Source organism: Pinus tabuliformis, chromosome 6, assembly GCF_031772625.1.
Source record: "Pinus tabuliformis cultivar Carrire ecotype Pingquan chromosome 6, CPIR1, whole genome shotgun sequence".
Taxonomy (NCBI): Eukaryota; Viridiplantae; Streptophyta; class Pinopsida; order Pinales; family Pinaceae; genus Pinus; species Pinus tabuliformis.
This window is the reverse complement of record NC_142292.1, coordinates 56,430,815-56,452,093: the sequence shown is the minus strand read 5'-3', so window position 1 is coordinate 56,452,093 and position 21,279 is coordinate 56,430,815. Positions and strand designations below refer to the sequence as shown.

At 37.4% G+C, this 21,279-nt stretch overlaps 1 protein-coding gene and 1 pseudogene across 2 annotated transcripts in view; one reads left to right on the top strand and one right to left on the bottom strand.

Annotated features, from left to right (window-relative positions):
• LOC149257201 (protein AE7-like 1) overlaps positions 1-21,279 on the bottom strand; it is a 125,593-nt gene that overhangs the window by 7,953 nt on the left and 96,361 nt on the right. The window lies entirely within an intron of this gene.
• Positions 69-19,869, top strand: LOC149257203 (uncharacterized; annotated as a pseudogene).

Sequence of the window (21,279 nt, the reverse complement as noted above, 5' to 3'; positions counted from 1 at the left end):
GCAGGCTCATCTACCTTACTACCACTAGACCTGATATTAGTTTTGCAGTGAGCTACATTTCACGCTTCATGACAACTCCTAACGCTGATCATTGGATCGCAGCGAAGCGTGTGCTGCGTTATGTGAGTGGCACTCCTGATTATGGACTTCTGTACACTCGGAGTTCAAATCCTACACTCAGTGGTTACACAGATTCTAACTGGGCAGGTTCGGTTGATGACCGTAAATCTACAGCTAGGTATGTGTTTAGTCTAGGACCCGGTGCTGCCAAGGACTAGTAAAAAGCAGCAGGCAGTGGCTCTCTCCTCGACAAAAGCAGAGTATCGGGGCGCAGTTAAGGCATCTTGTGAGGCAATTTGGCTTCGACATATGCTTGCGGATATGCATGTTTCCCAGGCAGGTCCTACTCCCTTGTTCTGTGATAATCAGGGAGTGCTCAAACTTGTCAAGAATCCAGTCTTCCATGAACGAACAAAGCATGTGGAAACCCATTGTCACTACATTCGACAGCTTGCTGAAGACAGATCCATTCAGTTGTTGTATGTTCCCACAACGGAGCAGTCAGCAAACATCTTCACCAAGCCCCTTGGTCCTGATAAGTTTGTAAAATTCAGAGGGTCTATAGGTGTTGTAAATAGATTGAGCATTAAGGGAGGGTATTAGAATAATGCTATTTTAAAGTTTAATGCTCATTTATGTATTTTATTCAGATAAGATCGTCTGTGATCTTATTAGCAGTTTCTTAGTAGAAACTTGTTGTTGCTATTTTTATAGTAGAAACTTCTTGTTTCTATTTCCTAATAGAAACTTGTTGTTTCTACATTTGTATTATTTATCTGAGCTTCATTGCTCATTCATTCAATCAATTCATTCATTGAAATCCATATGCGTGTTTTCGCACTGTTTTAATAATTACTTGTGATATTAGTTGGCCTTTTATTACTTCTTTGGTTCTTGTTCATCAAGCAATTACCAAAAAACAATGAAGATCACAAAAGAGACAAAGAACATAGGATATAGGCTCCAAGCCAAGGCAAAACCCCTCCAAGGGGAAAACCTATAAAGAAATGCTTCTCTTTTTATAGAATTTTCTTACAATGAAACTTCCAAGACCTAAAGACCAAAGCCCAAAATCCTCCCAAGCACCAGGTCAGCGCCCAATAAGATCTTCTTCAAGGCAGCTTCCAAACTTCGACCATCTACAACTTCACTATAGAAATTCGGCCCTGCAACTACTCCTCAGAATTTCAACCCTGCAATTTCGACCTCCTACAACTGCAGCTACACAGAAACCCTAACTTCGCACGTGCAGACAGAGAGGGAGATTCTCCCAAGGAACGTCGATTCTTCTTTTCTTCATCCTTCTAGCTCTTTTTCTCCTTCGCTATTGCAGATCAAACTTGTGATGAGTGAGCATCTCAAATGAGGTCGAGCTCCTTGTTTTATAGCCTCCTTGAGGGGTAGAATAGCCCTCCCTTGGGTTAACTTGTCCTTGACTGGGACCGACTTGGTCTTGGAGAAATAAATGGCTTTTTCTTGACAAAATAAATATTTTTCTTTTGTTACAATGAGTCCAAATGGGACTATAATACGTGACATGATTTCTTCGTTGTCCTAGAAAGGCCTATAAGCACGAAGAACATGCCTTTGACCCAAACTTGAGCATGAAGCCCATGCATAACATAAAATAAAATTTTATTTTCTTTCTTTTACTTTCTTTATCCAAGATATACAATGTCATGATTATACAAAGGTCATTATGAAGACCGAACCTAGTTAAAATCTCCAATACTCCCTCTCAGTGTTGCGGGGTAGCGCCCCTCCCCCCTCGATCTCGCTCCCAATCCACGCTCCGGGCGGGAGCGGGTCGGAAGCGCGCTCCCGAAGAAAAAAAATGTTCCCTGCCTTTTCGGGAGCGTTTAGCCTTTTTTGCAAGAAAAAAATTGCAGTAATGTTCCAAATGCAATTTGTTTTCAAAGAAACAAATAAGTTTTGAGTGGGGCAACTTAATGATCAAGCCTATGGCTCTAGTATTGATATGCAATTCATGGTAATGTTAAATTCTTAGAGTAAAAGTGACATTCTCCTTAATCTTCATTTTCATCATTTTACTTAAATTTTTAGCATTACCATGAAATGACTCGAGATGTTTGAGTGGTTCTGACCTCATTGGATTTCATATGAAGAAAGTAGAATTTTAAATTTCATTCAAAATCCAGCAGACTTATCAATTTTTCAGGATTTCAGGATTACAATGTTTCCATTGAATTTTGTCATGTATTAGGGTATGGAACTCGTATTTAATCAAGAGCACCAATCCCTTTATGTACCTTGATGTTAGTGACATTGGTTGTCGAACTCCTCTATCACGACCCTCCTAAAAATGTACGCATTACTCAAACAAAATCTTGACTTGACATGCTATGCTTTTTCTATCTTATGTTAATGCTTAGAGGGTGATATTAATGACAAAGATCCCTATACAAATACAGACGTAATGACAAAGATACCTCTGGATATTAAGGCTTAGAGGGTGATATTAATGACAAAGATCTTGATTTTCCAACAAAACTAAAAAATTAGACATTTCTCGTGGTGGCAAGAGGCCCAAGCATAAGCAATAGATAATAGATTTACTTGTCTTTTCTAGTTTCTAGTAGTTTTTATAACTATTGACTCTTTCATATTTATTATGATATTTTTTTGAACAATATATGACAATTTAAGTTTGAAGTTGGCGATTATAACTCATTAGTAATGAATTATGAACATGATGCTTCATGAAAGTTGAAAGTTGTTTCATTTCATTTTTATAACATTTCATTTCATGTTAGATATTGTTTGTTGTAATGGTTACACTTAGCTTACAAGTACAACTTTGGTGATCAATGACGATAAATGTTATATATTGAATTCTGAAAGCTTGGAACTTTAAGATAGATGAATCAGGAGACTCAATATGTTGTATGTTATTATGTTACTAACTTGTGGATGTGGTTGATGAAGATTATAACTTCTAGATGATTGTTGTTATATGGTTCAATCTATGTTTTTTTATGTTTTTTATATCTAATTCATAATTCTACATGTTTTTGTTGATATATATGTATCAAAATATAAAAATAGAAAAAAATTATATATTATATAAAAAACGCTATGGGGTTCGCTCCCAAACCGGAAGCTTTTGAAAATGTCGCTCCTGTACCCGTTTTCGCTCCCGCTCCCCTCTTTCGCTCCTGCTCCCAAGTAACACTGCTACCTCTTAACTAGGGAGGTACTCATAACCCCACCATGTAGTACCAAGGAATCTCATTCTTAAAGCATTCTCATAAAAAGAGTCAGATTGATAAGCCATCTTTATCAAGCATCTATACCATAACAAGCATTGTCATTGAAGGCCTTAACTAGACATCATGTTCTGAGGATTTATGTGAGTTGCCACACTACCTCTATGGCACATACCCTATCTGGATGTTCGTCGGGTATAGACTGTTTACTATTCTTATCATGGATTTCCAATCCTAAATCCTCAAAGAATATCGGTCCTCTTCGACTACTCTTGTCTTGGATGCCCTACCTCATCCTCAAAGATTATCGGTCTACAACTTCTTTCCTTGGATTCTTCAATCCATAAGAAGTTTCAATCTTAGATGCTTATCCAATCCTTCGAACTCCATTCTTTCTTTATGGCCTTCACCAAGACTTAAGGTTGTTAGTCTTGGTCCCATGCATGACCCATAAAGACAAGAACTATCCAAAATCACTCCATCTCAATTAGGGAAGAGATGTCTACCAAACCAAGCTTACCTCTTAGGTACTCAAGCTTCTTGTTTGGTAATGCTTTAGTCAAAATATTTGCTACATGTTTGTCTATAGGTAGATAATGTAGCTCTACGACCCCATCACATACCAAGTTTTTGAGGTACTGGTAATTACTATTTATATGCTTCTTTCTAGCATGAAACATTAGGTCTTCAATCAATCTTATGCAACTTTCATGTTCACAATGTATGCGTGTAGGGCTAAGCAGTCTTCCAAACAAATATGATAATAAATTCCTGAGCAAAACTGCTCCCCGACAGACTTCGCTTGCAGCAACATACTCAGCCTCAACACCACTTAGAGCAATGGTATCATGCTTTCTGCTCATTCATGAGACCATGGAAGATCCTAGGTTGAAGCATCCACCTGTTGTGCTTCTCCCATCTATCTCACTGCCACCCCATTCAGAATCTATATATCCCATGAGTTGAATCTCATTACCATTATAACAAAGGCAATGATGTATAGTTCCATGCAAATATCTTAAGATGTGCTTGGATGCAATCCAATGATCATGTTTTGGCTCCATCTGAAATTGAATGAGGACATTTACTACAAAACAAATGTCCATTCTAGTGTTCACCAAATACATCAAGGACCCAATCCACTGTTTGTAGCAAGAAGGATCAACTGGACTAGAATCTAAACTCCTCAAATTTTTTAGATTGGTAATCATAGGAGTCATCATGCCAAATTTTTGAAGAATCTTGATCACATATTTCCCTTGACCAAGATATATCTTACCCAGCTTTTGCTACACTTCTAGTCTCAAGTAGTAATACATAATCCCAAGATCCTTAATATCAAACTCGATTGCTAACTATTTCTTGCATTCATGAATTTGGTGCTCTACACCTATAAGATGTAGATCATCCACATACAAGAATATGATAATTGTTTCACCTTGGACCACCTTTATATACATGTCAGGGTTTGTAGAACTCTTGGTAAAACCAAGCCTTGATAGGTATGCATCCATTCTAGCATACCAAGCTCTAGGTGCTTGCTTTAAGCCATATAGAGCTTTCTTCAGTCTACAGACATGAGTCTCCTTCTTATTTATTTCAAATCCTTGAGGTTGTTCAATGTAAAGCTCTTCATCAATAGTCCCGTTTAGAAAAGTTGTCTTAACATCCATTCGATGGATGCTCCATCCCATAGTAGCAGCCAAAGAAACAAGTGATCTAATTGTTGTATATTAGGTTGTAGGAGCAAAGGTTTCTTCGTAATCAATACCTTCTTTTTGTGAGAAGCTTCTTGCTACAAACATTGCTTCATATTTATCAATGCTCCCATTTGCACCATGATTTATCTTATATATCCATTTTGAGGTGACTATCAATTTGTCACTTGGCCTAGGAACAATTTCCCAGATATCATTCTTTATGATAGAATGGTATTCTTCCTGCATAGCATTCCTCCACTATTGATGTTTAGTTTTCAACTTCAATGAGTTTCATCATATATGCAGCATATCCAAAATATCTCTTCGGTCTTTTGCTTTCTCTAAAGGTCCCCTTTGTTGTGTGTCCCTCTGCTTCTTGTAGAGTAGTTCTCAACCAAGCAAGCCTCTTTCGGTTTTCAAGAACAATTACTTGTTGCACAAGCTCACTAAGACCTTCAATATCTTCTTGATTTGATGTTAGATCTTGACCATCATTTTCCCTTGAGATATCTTCAAAGATAGGTATCTCTTCTTCATCAAAATCGACTGGAACATCCTTTGATTTCTTGTAAGCTATACTTTCATCAAAGATGGCATCCCTGCTTACTTCAATCTGACAATCATCCTTAATATAGATTTGGTATGCCTTTGATGAAGCACTATACCCAACAAAGATGCCCTTCATACTAGTAGGATCCAACTTCTTCCTTTTGTCCTTCGGTATATGAATATAAACAGGACACCCAAATATTCGAAGATGATCCACATTTGGCTTCCTTCTTGTAAATGATTCTTTCGGAGTCATGTTGTTGAGAATCTTATGAGGGTTTTGGTTTTGCAAGTAAACAGTTGTCCCACATGCTTCTCCTCATAGGAATTGAGGGAGATCTTGGTAATGTAGCATGGCCTTGACACATTCTTCAAACACACCATTATGTTCAGGACTATAAGGAACAATGAGCTCCTTCTTAATCCCTACTTCCTTGTAAAAGGTTATGAGTTCTTTGGAGGTATATTCTCCACCATTGTCAGATCTCAAAATCTTGATCTTTCTTTTTGTCAGATTTTCCACTACATCCTTGAATTCCTGAAACTTCTTGAATACCTCATTCTTGCTCTTGAGGAGGTAAAACCAATGTTTTAAAACTCGGACTTGGACTCAGAACTGGCCGAGGGTCAACTCTGACTCGGTATCGACTCAGGCTAGTTCATTCCAATGACTCAGTCTTTGTAAAAAGCAGTGATGCGAAAATCGCGATTTAATCATGATTAAATCGAAAAATCGTGTTTTTTATTTTTTGTCATATAATCACGCGATAAATAAACAGATATTTTTTCGCGATTTTTTTCTGAAAAAAATCACGATTTTTTGAAATAAGCGCGATAACAACATAAAAATAGCGATTCGATGGGTAAAAATCGCGGGGCCGGCGGACAGCAAGTTTATAATAGGAAAAAAAAAATTATTCATTTCGACAGTCAGGCAACAGTGGATTGGGAGTGACCTAGGAGAAAAAACTTGTCGATTGGGAGCTGATTCGAGGAGAAAAACGAGTCAAAAACCCTGGTGGATTTAGAGCTGAGGAGGAGAGGATCAATTTTCTCCAGCAAACCGGTATGGGCACCAAATTTATGTGTTTTGTTTTGGTTTTTTTTATGTTTTTGGTTGGGTTTGGATAACCCATTGTTTATCAAATATTTTTGAATTGATTTGATGGGGTTTTTGTTTGTTAAATTAATAAATTGTCAAAAATTCCATGTGTTTTTTCATGTTACTCATATATGTAATTTTTTTTACCATAGGTTCACCATTCAACTTCAAAGTTCAAAGTTCAAACTTCATCTTACAAATTTAAAACTCAAGAGTCAAGAGTTCAACCAAGTTACAAACATGCCAAGGAAATTGGACCCTCTGTGGGAATTTGGTGAACCTGATGGAGGGTTTGATAGAATGAATTTGAGTTGCAAGTTGTGTGGGCATCATATGTCAGGGGGGGTTTATAGATTGAAGTATCACCTTGCACAAATCCCTGGATTTGATGTAGGGCCTTGCACAAATACAAATCCGGAAATCATCCGAAGAGCCATGAGATCATTGGAAGAATTAGAGCACGACAGAGAGGCCAAAGCAGAAATGAAGAGGCAACTAGCAAAGAGGGTGTTAGGCTCAGGTGAAGGAAGTGGCATTGGTTCTACTTCAGCATCAATATCTACAACCAACCCGGTAGCTGCCTCATCATTTTTTGTTCGTAGAACCACACCTGGTTCACAACCATCTATCACTTCAATGTTTAAAAAAACTGAGAAAGAACAAGCTAACAAGTTGTTGGCCAAATTTCTCCTTTGGAGTGATATTCCTTTCAACGTTGCAAGGAATAATCCATTTTTCCAGCCTGTTGTTGATGCTATTGCAACCGTTGGCCCAGGGTACAAAATCCCTTCTTATGATGACTTTAGAGCTCAGACTCTTCAAAATGAAAAGGTTGACTACACCAAAAGATTGGAGTCTAGGGCATCATGGGCACAAACAGGATACACTGTGATGTCAGATGGTTGGACCGACCAAAAGGGAAGAACCCTTATAAACTTCTTGGTTAATTGTCCCAAGGGGACAATGTTCATGAAATCTATTGATGCATCTTCACATATCAAAGATGCAAAAACTTTATGTGATTTGCTGGATGTGTTTATTTTGGAGGTGGGTGCAGAACATGTTGTCCAAGTCATAACGGACAATGCTGCAAATTATGTTGCTGCTGGCAGGATGCTTATGGAGAGACATCCTACTTTATTTTGGACACCTTGTGCTGCACATTGTATTGATTTGATGTTGGAGGACATAGGAAAAATTTCCTTTGTCAAAAATATTGTTGAGTCATCAAAAAGCATTACAAAATTTATATATAATCATACATATGTGCTTAGCTTGATGAGAAAATTGACCAACAATAAATAGTTGGTGCGCCCCGCCATTACACGGTTTGCCACCAGTTTCATATCTCTTCAATCCCTCTTGAATTCTATGTGGGATGTGAAGAGAATGTTTCTTTCAAAGGAGTGGCGTGCTTTGACAATGAGCCGCAAACCAAAGGGAGAGGCCATATGCAGATTAGCTTCATACAAAGAAGACTTCTGGGCGGGAGTGCAGGAGGTGTGCACCGTTACTGAACCTTTGGTAAAGGTTCTTCGATTAGTTGATGGTGGCAAGCTCGCAATGGGCTATTTGTATGAGGCCATAGACAAGGCCAAAGAATCCATTCGGGCCTACTATGATGATAAGGGAGATGAGGGGTTTTAGAAACAACTCCTCCTATGGGAAGTGATTGATGAACGATAGAACAACACACTCCATCGTCCCATTCATGTTGCAGGGATCTACCTGAACCCCGCATTTTCGTACCCATGTGGGTTCGTATTTGATGTTGAGATCATGGATGGATTCTTAACCTGTGTTCAAAGGATGGTGTGATCTCCAACAGAACGTACAGAAATCTCCAAAGAAATGGAAACATACAGGATGGCAGGTGGCACATTTGGCTTTGACATGGTTGTGACTGATAGGACGACTAAAATGCCAAGTATTTTTTAGTTTGTTTCAAATTTCATTGTTTCTTCAAGTTCATAATTTCATACTTTGCTTCAACTTTCAAATTTCATTTTTTTCTTATGTTTATTTAAAATTTTATTTGTAATTTTGTTGTAGATGCATGGTGGAGAATGTATGGTGCCAAGGTACCCCATTTACAAAAGCTTTCCATTCGAATCCTCAGCCAAATATGTAGCTCCTCAGGATGTGAACGCAACTGGAGTGTATTTGAAAAAATACACAACAAAAAGCGCAACAGGTAAACTTAAAATGTTGCAAATTTCCAAATAATTTTTTGAATTCATTAAACAATATTTTTTTTAATTATTATTTCATGATCTTTGTACAAGTTGGAGTTCCAGCGACTTAATGACATGGTCTACGCCTACTACAATCTTTGATTGTGGATGAGGCAACTTGAGAGAACACCTGATATGGAGACCATCTCATTGGATGGGATTGACACCACTGTTGCATGGAGGGTTGAGGCCGAGAGGCCTCTCATGGAGTCTGTCGATGATTGGTTAGAGCAGAAGGTAGTGGAAGGCGTAGAGGGGGAGGAGGAGGAGGAGGTGACACCACCTACCCAGGCTACTCCTGCCACCAGTAGAGGGCGTGGTATACCTCCTATAGCTCCTAGTTCTTCAGCTTTTAGAGCACAGCAGAGTCCACTGCCAACTCCACTGGCATCTACATCTAGAGGGAAAGGGAAAGCTATTGCATTTTCTCGCAAGAGGGGCAGAGGAAATCAATAGTATTAGTCTATTAGACTTTAGTTATTTTGTTCATTTCATTGTATATGACATTATGACTCATGATATGAGATACATTATTATATTTTTTGTTGATATTTTGAAGCTGAGTTGGGACTCAGGAGTGAGGGCTTACTATTCAGGACATGATTCATTGTTATGTGTGATGTAGCACTAGAAATGATATTACACATCTTATAAATTAGTTCTTTTATCATAATTATGTGTCAATGTATTTATTTTATGTTGTAGATGCTTTAGATATTAAAAAAATTGAAAAAAAAATGAATATTTTTGTATTTTACGAATTTTTCCTGATTATCTCCCAATGTTTATGATTTTTTCCGATTTTTTCCCGAGCCGATATTATCCCAATAACGATTACTGCAACATTGGTAAAAAGTACATTAAATATTTAATTTTAATGAAAAATCATATTTTTAAGTATTTTCATTCATGTTTCCAAACTCAAAGAGCATTAGAATAATAGAGAGAAGACAACACTTAATCAAAGTATGCTCATGAATAGATCTATTATCAAAATGACACCCAGTGCATTGTCCAATACATGTAATATTTAGAGATCAGAACAAAAACATATAACGAATGTTGCTGCAAAAACCAACTCCTCAATGTTGCTCCGAAGATTGCCCAAGAACCTCCTTAATGTTGCTCCAAAACCAACTCCAACTGCTCACAAACTCCTCACAAATGCAATGAGATAGTTGTGAGGAAATATGAGGGGGTTGGGTCACCTTTATAGGCGTGGGAGAGGGGTAGAGGGGCTAGGAAATAGTTTAAACAAAAAAAAATGATTTCAAGTCTGCTCAGCTTGACTTTTTTTCCCGCCATCTAGACCAGTCGGTTTAAGTCGACCTTGGTCGATCCACTCGATCCATTACGAATCGGCCGCGTCAATGATTAACTCGGTCGTTTCGGTAATGCATTGGTCACCGAACCAGATAATTGACTTAGTTGGTCTGAGCAAGGGAATGGCTCGGTCAACTAGGCCAAGTCCGAGCCAAACCAACCTAGTTTTAAAACTATGGGTATAACCAAGTTTTCTTTGAGAAAACTTCAATGAAAGTTACATAATATTGATGTCCATCAAGGGACTTTACTACCATAGGACCACACATGTCAGAGTTTATGAGATCTAGAACTTCCTTAGATCTAGTATCACTTCTTGCAAATGGCTTCTTCACGTTTGTTTTCCTACAGCGCAACCATTACAAGTTCCTTCATGTTCTTCCTTCAATTCAGGGATGCCATTTGACTTAGAGATGGAAAAATTTGATAATGAAGGTGCCCATATCTTGTAGGACATAGTTTGAAAGGGTTCACATCCAAGTCAACTAGGGCTGGAGATAAAGGTGTAAAAAGTCTATATAATGTTCCCTCATGAATTCCAATCACCTTAGCATCATCAATACTAGAGCCCTTGAATTCCAATCACCTTAGCATCATCAATACTAGAGCCCTTACCCCAAACCAAAACCTTGCCATCAACAAAAGTTATTCTATCACCCTTATCCTCTAGACAAGAAATAGAAAGTAAGTATTTCTTCAAACCTGGAACCTATACGATGTTGTTAAGATGAATACTTCCACCAAATTCAAGCTCCAATGAAGTAGACACAATCCCTTTCGCTGCATAGCTCTACTTGCCTAGAGTACAACCCTTACAAGTTCCTTCATGTTCTTCCTTCAATTTGGGGATGCCATTGACCATTTGACTTAGAGATGGTAAAATTCGATAAAGAAGGTGTCCATATCTTCTATGCCATAGTTCAGAAGGCTTCACATCCATGTGAATTGGGGCTTGAGATAGATGTGTCAAAAGTCTATACAATGTTCCCTCACGAATCCCAATCACCTTAGAAGCATCAATACTAGAGCCCTTACCCTCAAGGAAATCTTCATCTCCCAAGTACCAAAGTATATTTCTTGGTTATTGCTATTCTTGTACAAACTTTGGGCACATGGCAAAAGATTGTAGGGCATATCACAAAGACAAATATAATGGTCCCCGTCAATCTCCTAGAAGCAATTTTGCAAGAAGAAGTCATGATTACTCATTCATAAACAAGATGGAGTGCTTCAATTGCCATAACATTGGACATATGGCGCGTGATTGTAACTTGACTTCGGTCCCTACACAAGCTAGAACCATGACAACCAAGCCAGAAAAGAAAGTCACTCAAGTATGGAGAAGGAAGCAAATTGGATCTGAAAGTCTCTTGAACACTCAAGCCAACAACACATGTTGTTAATTTGATAAAGACATCTTTGGCAGATATGATATTCCAAATTTTGATGATGAAATTCTGCCAAAAAGGAGACCATGCATACTGTTAGGGGGAGCTTATGATTCATAACAATTCTTGCAGAAGCTATCCAAGAAGAGCCCTATAAAACCCTTGATGAGTCACACATGGACAATTTTGATAGATCATCTCTCGGAAGCAACTCCATTGAAGAACATGATCCCTTACTCATCCGATGGAATAATGTTGAGGATCTCTTCCATTTGATCACTAAGCAAGTAATCTTTCTTGAGCTAGAGGAGTTTATGCAGACAAGGGGAGTTGGTTCATCCATGAAGAAATGCAACTTGGACCATATTGCCAGATGAAAGAGCACCATGACAAGGGGACTAACATACCTATGAAGAACTACTATTGATGAAGAAAAGAAGCAACTTGATAGGGGGAGTACTTGGGCGCCCCGTTTGCCATTGATGTCAAAGGGGGAGAGAATATTGAAAGAGCAAGAATATTGCCATCAATGACAAAGGGGGAGATTGTTGGTCAAGGTTGTCATTGATGTCAATATAGCATTGTTGGAGATCACAAATATTCTATTTATGCTTGAATAATCCTTTTGAGATGTTGCCCTAACATCATGCAAACCCTAGGAGAAAACCTTAAGCATGAAGATGTTCAAGTCACATGATGCATATATTCCCTAGCTATATTTATGATGCATGATCTAATGATGAACAATTAAACCCTAGCCTTATCTATCATTGCTTGTTGATGAACCCTAACCCTAGAGGTTGTGCAAACCATACATGAGAAAACCTTTTTCATTTAATGAAACCCTAACCCTAGAGGTTGTGCAAACCATACATGATAAAACCTTTTTCATTTAATGAAACTCTAACCCTAATCCTAGCAAACCCTTTACCCTAATTCCTATTTTCATAATGACCTAATTTCCTATTCCTATTTATTCCTATTCCTATCTCTCTATATTCAAAAAATCATTCTAAGAAATGCTAATCTTGTCCTTGGAAACAATCCCCTAATTCATAAATTATTGAACCCTAACTCCTAAATTCCATAATTCCTAAAATCCTATTCTTATCCTTCCTTCAATTAAATCCTAATAAAAATCATGAAACTCTAAAAAGTTATTCAAAAATAATTATTATTTAAAAAATAAATAAATAAACCTCAAAACACTTATTTAGCTACCCATCCCTTAACATTCTATCATAATAAATTTTTTGATTTAAATACATTATAATACTACCTCCACGACATGCATACTTTTAGAAAAGGGACGCTACATGAATAATATCAGACAACAAAATATTTCCAAGATACGCGTTGGACGTTCGTCGTGTAGATGTTGGACGTTGGACGCATTACACGGCTCCACCAATTCGTACGTTGGCTCCACCAGCAAAAGTCGGCTTACCTATATATCCAATTGTCATGTCCCTTTAATTCACATTGGTATATATATGTATATGTTACATGGATTCGTAAAACGCATTACGACAAAGAAAAAATATATTTGTAGGAAAAGCAAGGATCACTTGAGAATAATTCATATCTAGTGAACTCTTGAAGAGATGCAAAAATAAATTTGAAACTTCTATACAACCTTTGTCAAGATACTTGAGGACTTGTGGATAGCGAAGCCATAAATGAAGTCTGAAATACGCACTTGAAATATTATAAACATGTTTGGGTTGCAAAACAGAGATTACATAATTTCTCAAGACCTATGGAGTGATATATAGAGCTTGCAAACATGTGAAAAATACAGTGGCATGTTTACGGACCTGTATAGTTACCATAACACCTCAACTCTGTAAAGAGAAGACTACACCTCGGACCTCATAAACTCAGATTTGTGGGCAGTGGAGAAGCCCAGATCTGCATAAACTCGGTCCTCAGTGGTCTGTACAATCACCAATATAGCCCATAAAAGTGGACAATTACTACTACAAAGGCTCGAACTTAGTGACAGTCCCTTGGTGAAGGCTCGAATCCATGGAGAGGTGGTTGGACAGTGGTGTGTGGAGCTCATCTCAACCAGCATTTGGTTTATTCATCTATGGGAGGTTGGACCTGTGGACAATTCAACTGTAGAAGATCAGATTAATAGCCTAGAATTGTGATTCAAATCACACAACAGCTCAAACTTAGCTCAGAATCGCTAACTATGGTACCTTGGTATTAGAAAAGAGGCTCGGAGAAACTACACCTTAGACAACAACCTTCTAGAAGGCTCGGACTTGGTGCAAACTTCAGAAGGCTCTGTGCTACACCTTACACCTGTGATAAATTACAGACTTTAGGACAGTAGCAAGCTTAAAATAACAAACTAGAGGAGCAAACCTAGTGCAGCATAGTGAAGAATCTTGGAAAACATCTTGGAGTAGCTTGAAGACATATTGAAGATTTGTGGAGATCATTGGAGGCCATGATATCATCATGAGGTTATTTGGAGATTCTTGTTTTGCGTACCATGAAGAACAGCGAAGACACCTGCATGTGAAGAACAAGGTTGTCATTGTTGAAGAAGACATTGGGAACCGCGAAGTATAACCAAACATATCTTGATGAAGTTAAGCTAAGGGTTGGATCCCAAGAGGTTGGAGCCTCGAAAAGACAAGGTTGGTGCCTTGGAGGATAGGGTTGGAGCCCTAGAGAATCGGAGTCCTCAAGAAACCAAGTCAGAGCTTGAAGCAAATATAGGGTTGGAGCCCTTGAGGTTGGTGCCTCAAAATTGACAAGGTTGGAGCCTTGGAAGTCCAAGTCAGTGCTTGGCAAATACAGGTTGGAGCCTAGGAGATTGAAAATCAGTGTCTTCATCTAGGGTTGGAGCCCTACATATATTGTACTTGATTTATTGTAAAGAAGAAAATAATAAAAGCATTTATTCTTATTGTTCATTTTGTGTTCTAAATATAAGTAATCTAACTAGTAAAAGTAACAATTGAAAAGAAATATTGATTCACCCGCCTTCTCAGTATTTCTAACAAGAAGAGGGGAGACGAAGGGAAGGGGAGGGGAGGGGAAGGAAAGGGGGAGGGCTAAGGGGAAGGAGGCGAGTCCAATTAGCCACCCTGAGAAATCTAAAAGCAAAATCCCCAACTTTTAAGTTTGTTAACTTCCTAAGGCTAAGAGCAACCTCCACAATCCAGAATTTGTATCTCATCAACACACTTATGGGATGCTAGTCGTGCCCACGACCTCATTCACAATGCTCCTTTCTTCTCTCAACTGGCATGCATGGTTAGCCTGTTTGTCAGCTTCGTGATTATTTCCTCTGAGAATATGGAAGAAAGACACCAATTCGAAGGAGGGGATCAGCCCCTGGGATCTCTTGATTATTTGGTTTAAGGTAGTGTTTTTAGCTGATGAAGCATAGATCATATGCCTAATAATTATCATGGAGTCTCCTAATACCTGTATTGTTTTTATGCCCTTCTTTTGAGCCAATGTGAGGCCCAGGAACAAGCCATACGCTTCTGCTTGGTTTTTGGTCTTCCATCCAAGCCCCCAAGCATATCTATATTCAATGATTCCTTTGGGATTAATGAGAATCCCTCCCCCTCTTGGCACCCCACAAGTGAGAATCAATTTTACAATGAAGTTGCTTTATAAATGAAAGTTGCATGCAAAAATTACTTTAAAATAAATATTAAATTATTTTATAGTGATTCAATTTTACATGATAAATGAAATACACTTTACAGTAAAGTTAAGAAATAACTTAAGTTTGCATGAACTTTTTCAAAACATAACTTAAAAAAAGATTTGAACTCAAGACCTCTTGCTAAATAAACTAATTTTTAACCAAGTGAGCTAGTGCAAGAGACATAACAGTAATAGTGGATGGAGGGGGTGGTGGTGGTATTATTGCCTTGAACTGCGTACCTACTAGAAAATATGTGCTCATCCAAAAACAAACAACAATTTTGAAAAAAAAAATTCCAAAACTTAACAAAGGGGCTTCTAATTTGTCAAGATCACACAAAGCGCTCGACAAAGAGCATACATAGTTAAGAAGACACTTTCCACTCTATTTCTGATTTGCCAAGATCGCACATAGCGCAAGACAAAGAGCATACACATACCAGAAAGAGTAGCAAAGCGGGAATATAAACAGAAAACCAAAATTTGAACTTTGCAAAAAATAATTTTAAAAGGGCGTATTTCAACTGTATGCCTCCACATCTTACGAAAAATGTTGTATCTCAGGCAAACGGCCACCTTTTTCGATGAAACAAAAGGTGTTCTTAGCTGAAAACAGCATTACAGACATGATGGAACAGTCGGTTAAAGGAAAAAGAATACACAAATAATAGATCTCATAAATGTGGCAATACAGGTTTCAAGATCTCTATCAGGAGCAGCTTTTCAAACGGGCTCCATTACTATGTCTGGGTAAACAAGATATTCCATATAAGAAAAAAGATCTCAGAAATGTGGCAATACAGGTTTCAAGATCTCAATCACTAACAGGAGCAGTTTTTCAAACAGGCTCTATTACTATGTTTGGGTAAACAAGATATTCCATATAAGAAAAAAACCTTTAATAACCACTCACACAACTAGATCAAAATCACAATGTCAATACTTTTACGTGGTTAAAACCCTCTTTGAGGGAAACAATCCACTGCCCCAGCCAACATGACCACTTGAGGCAATTGTATTATGCAAAAGAAAATATTTTGCACCAGCCTTGATCCATCTTAACTCGGGATCTACCAAGCGCTGAGAAAGACCAAATCTCTTTTCATTCTAGAAGAGGTTTGCATCTTAAGAGATTTGATCCCTCTCAGTGCTTGGTTGATCTAGAGTTAAGACAGATTTAGGCTAGTTTAATTATTAATTATAATTAATTATAATTTATAATTATAATGATTAATATAATTATTAATTTTGCTTTTTATTTTATTTTGTTTTTTTAATTTATTTTTTATTTTTATTTTTTTTGACAGAGTCAATATGTTAAACAAGGCATTACAACATCTCTACTATTTATGTTTTTTATTTTATTTTTTTCAATTTATTTTTATTTGTATTTTATTTTGACCGAGTTAAAATGTTAAACATCACAACATCTCTACAAAACTGGGTTGGAGAGCGCCTCTCGGCGCAATAAGGGAGTTCACACAATCGATCATTAGCCATGACCCCCCATGCCCTTTAAATAGAGATCATGTACCAATCAGGTGTTAAGCCACATATTAGTAGCCATTAGTATCGAGGAGACTATGAGACGTTCAATCACTCTACGTCTAAAACATATCATGACCGTCAAATTAAAATGCAACTAATGCATACTAAAGATATGCACTTTTACCTAATAGACACATTAGACAAAGTTGAACTTAACTTACTCTTAGGTGTCCAAATACCCTAAAATATTTTCAAGTGTAAACTTTGTATTACAGGTTCATGGGTATATTCAACATGAAAAAGTTATTGTTTCTATCAACCCTAGTAGCAAGCATAACTTCATCAATGTTGACTTGGTTGAAAGATTGCATGTACCCACAAAGAACATTCAGAGCACACAGACTGAGGATGAAAATGTTCAAATTTTTAAATGTTTGAAGATAACCATGCATAAATATGTGTTGCATTCAGATTTTATAGATATGGATGATGCAGACATTGTTTTGGGATGTTCTTGGATGGACAATTAATATTAATCTGCAAAAGAAGTTTTTGTAGCTATGGTACAAGAAAAAGATAATACATTGCAGGATACTTCTCTTACTTAGCAAGAAGGGCCCAAGGAGGCACATGAAGAAATCATTACAGGGAAACAAATTGCAGTACCTAATGATACATCAAATGCAGAGACCAAGCTTGAATTAGAAGAAGAGTCTATAAATGCACTTGAAGAAAGGCCCTATGAATGCAATAAATAAGAAGAAGAAGCTAGAGAGCTAAATGTCTCAAAAAAATTCACATGTTGAAGAGTCAATAAAAGAAGGACAGATAGCTAAGATCATTGTATATTGCCACCCAACCACCCATAGAAATGACAGTCATGAAGGCAAGGGCATGAGCATCAACAAACTTACTATGAATCAACATAGAACCAGAGGAGAAAACCAGTATGGAGGCACATGGATTACTAAAAGAAATGCTGGAGACATCAAATTAGTGCAATGAAGACATGGATCCCAAAGAAAAAGCAGAATCAATATCAAGGAAAGGACACAATTGGATCCCATATCCACATTTCACTATATGCATGGATGCTTGTGCATGGTACCAGTTGACTACATTGCTTAGTAGGTCATATTATATTGGTTCTTCCAATGTTTCGAAGAGAAAACATGCCAAGGGGGATGGAAAGTAATGTACCTGTGGAGGTACCCAAGGGAATAATGAATTTAACATGACCATAGTAATGGAATAGACCCACTATGTAAATAAAAGGAAAGAATATAATAATAAGGGGTAATTGGCATGAAGCCCCTTAGAATTCTCGTGAGAAAGTATAAATACACACGAGTATCATCGTATTGAAGGTAGGTCGAATTGTATTGACTTGTAGCAAGCATGGCTTGTAGAGTGATTCCTTCCATAAAAAATATCTGATGGTGTTATCCTTCCATCAAGGGTTCTCCTTCTCTCCATATAATTGGTGTTGTTCATATGGCTTTGGTGTTTTAGGGTTTATCTTGAAAGTTTTATGGTGGATTCTCTCTTATACCATTGAAGTTTTACTACAAACACCTTCAGCTGCAACGCAGTTTCTCCTTTATACTATATAGGGTTCGAATTGCAGCCATATGTTACTAGTTCTTTGATTCAACTTATTTGCCATATGACAAAGCTAGGATGGTATGATGATGACAGGTTTAGAAATATCGTGAAGGATTCCATGAATTCTTGAGTCAGTCGACGACATAGCAGTATTGCATTGGTCTGAAAATTATGAATCCAGTTGTTGCAGAGAGGAATCAGCCCAATCCAGGATTTCCCTTGACACATCAGTGGAAAATTGCCTGCTATTTTAGGGATCTGCAACAGTTAAACAATCATCTTGATAATAGGCTAAAAGACCAAGCCTTTTCTCTTGCATGGAAATGTTTATCTGTTGATTTTGTTGGGACATCTTTGAATGAAAGTTCTGTAGATCTTGGCATTGTTCCTACTCCTTCCTCCTGGATGCCCATTTTGGAGGACACATTGACTTTGCAACTATTTTTATTATTATTATGCTATTATGAAGCCTCCTCTATCAGAAGAGGCTCCTGAGTATAACATGCATCTTGCTTCTGTTAAAAGGTCTTTATTCTCCAATGATACAGAACAGTAAAAGTTTCGCTCACTTAATGACTGGAACAAAAAAAAAAATTACAAACAGGGTGAGGCCTTGCTGATCATGACAATTACCATGAGTATCACCACCTTCTTGGACATTCCAAGGTGAATTATCAGCTATCTGAGCTCGTAAATGTGGAAGGTTACAATTATTGCATAGGATTGGTTACAGAATTCACATCGGAATCTTTGTAATCATGGTAGTGGGCTAACAGTAGTAGCATATATTACCTTTTAGGACTTTAGTCCAGACTAGTCACAACTGTACCATATCTAAAGAGTGAAACCCACCTTAGCACATTACCTTTTAGGACTCTAGTCCAGACTAGTCACTTCTGTACCATATCTGAAAAGTGACATGCCAAGTCTCCTTGAAGAATTTGTGCGTAAATAATTGAAGGATTCATTGCTTCATGGTTTGATTGTGTTCAGGCCATATTGCAAGATGACCTTTCAGAGGATCCATTCATAATATTGAAACTCTACAAGATCAGCTTGACCATTTTCCATAAATCTGTTGGTTTCAGAATGAGGACAGCACTTTGTACATTACAAAACTTTTGGAAATTTGTAATGAAGACCAGAGGTAGCAAATTCTTCATGCAATAACTGGCAAACCTGGAGAGATTGTCAATCTATCACTCAATATTCATGGAACATATGCAGTACAAAAGTTGATAGAAACACTTGTGACTCCACAACAGGTTTCAATGGTTACATCCTCTCTTATACCAGGTGTTATGACACTGATAAAGCACCTCAATGATAATCATGTTGTACAACATTGCCTACAGTCCCTTGGCATTAACAACAGCCAGTTAAAAGTACTATTGGAAAATGTGCAAGCAGACATGGCAATGGCTGTGCCCATAAACAAGAAAGTTACTTGTTCTTGATGTGAAGGGTTTGCTTGTGGAAACCTACTTGTTTGAGAAACTTCCCAAAGAGCATCATCCTAATTGAAAAAGTTAACCGATGAGCACACTTATCAACCAACAGAGGACTTGGCAAGATTTAAAGCAATATTCAAAATTTTGATGCTCTGGTCGGCAGGAGAAAAGAACATAGCTCGCCTCAAGTAATTCATTAAACTAAATTGGAAAGCAAAAGATGGTCCTAAATATGAACCAAGGTCAAAGGTTTGAAACATTGACTCACAAAAACCAATTGGAGGTTCCTGAAAATACAAATATGGATAACATTGAACACTACAAAAGCTTGGTTACTGCAATCCCAATACAGCGATTCAAGAGTTGTATAAACAGAAATCCCAAAAAATATCAACCTAGGATGAGTTTATCTTTTTAAGATGTGACAATCCTAACCATCATCCAAATCACAACAATCATTATATTGACAAATCAACTTACCAATATTAACATTACTCGAAACAAAGACAACACTCTCCTCAAATGTCGAAGAATCAGAGTCCCAATATTTCTATATTATTAAAGAACATTGAACGGTTCAACCAAAATCAATGCATAGTCCTAAAGATGAACCAAGGTTAAAGGTTTAAAATTTTGACTCATACAAACTGATGCAGGGCTCCACAAAATAAAATATAGAAAACATTGAACACCACAAAAGCTTGATTACTATACTCCCAATACAGCTTGGAATCATAATCAGAAAAATTTAATTCAGAAGTTGTGGCAACAGAAAGTCCCAAAGAATGACCTATGATGAGTTGATCCTTTTACAATGTGACAATTTTGTTTGAATATCAGAAGATCCTTCCACCTTTTTTCCTCAAAACTAGAAGAATATCATGTGTATGATGATATGATCAAGCGAAAATATTAACAAATGATGAGAACGAAACATTTCAACCTCAACGTCTCTCTCTATCAATGCTTCTTCTTTTTTTAACCATGGTGGATCAGTAACTCATTGGAGTGATCTGGGCAAGGCCCAGGATCAAACCTTCTGGCTGCCACTATACCACCAAGAGTATATCCAATCTGCCTGTAGGACTAATATACCAGGAATATATGACTTAGCAAGAATCGAGATTTCCCATATTGACTACGAATGGAGAAACTCCCTCAAGCCACCTATTCCTCTAACCTCATGACAACAGGCTTAACATGTCATTTCAGGGATTCAAACTCGGGTTGAGCAGAATTTAACGTCCCATCTTAAACGCTCGGTCTACCCTTACAAGAAATCAAGAAGAAGAAATAGCTAATGTACTATAAGAAGATCATAAACTCCAAGGAAAAAATCAAAATTATCTTCCCATTGTAGGCAACTTAAAGAATAGAATTAATATTGCTAAGATAAGAAAAAACCCTACCAATGTTTTTAGGACAAAGCATTTCTTTAGGGGCAGGGGATGTTGTATACCTAATATATGGA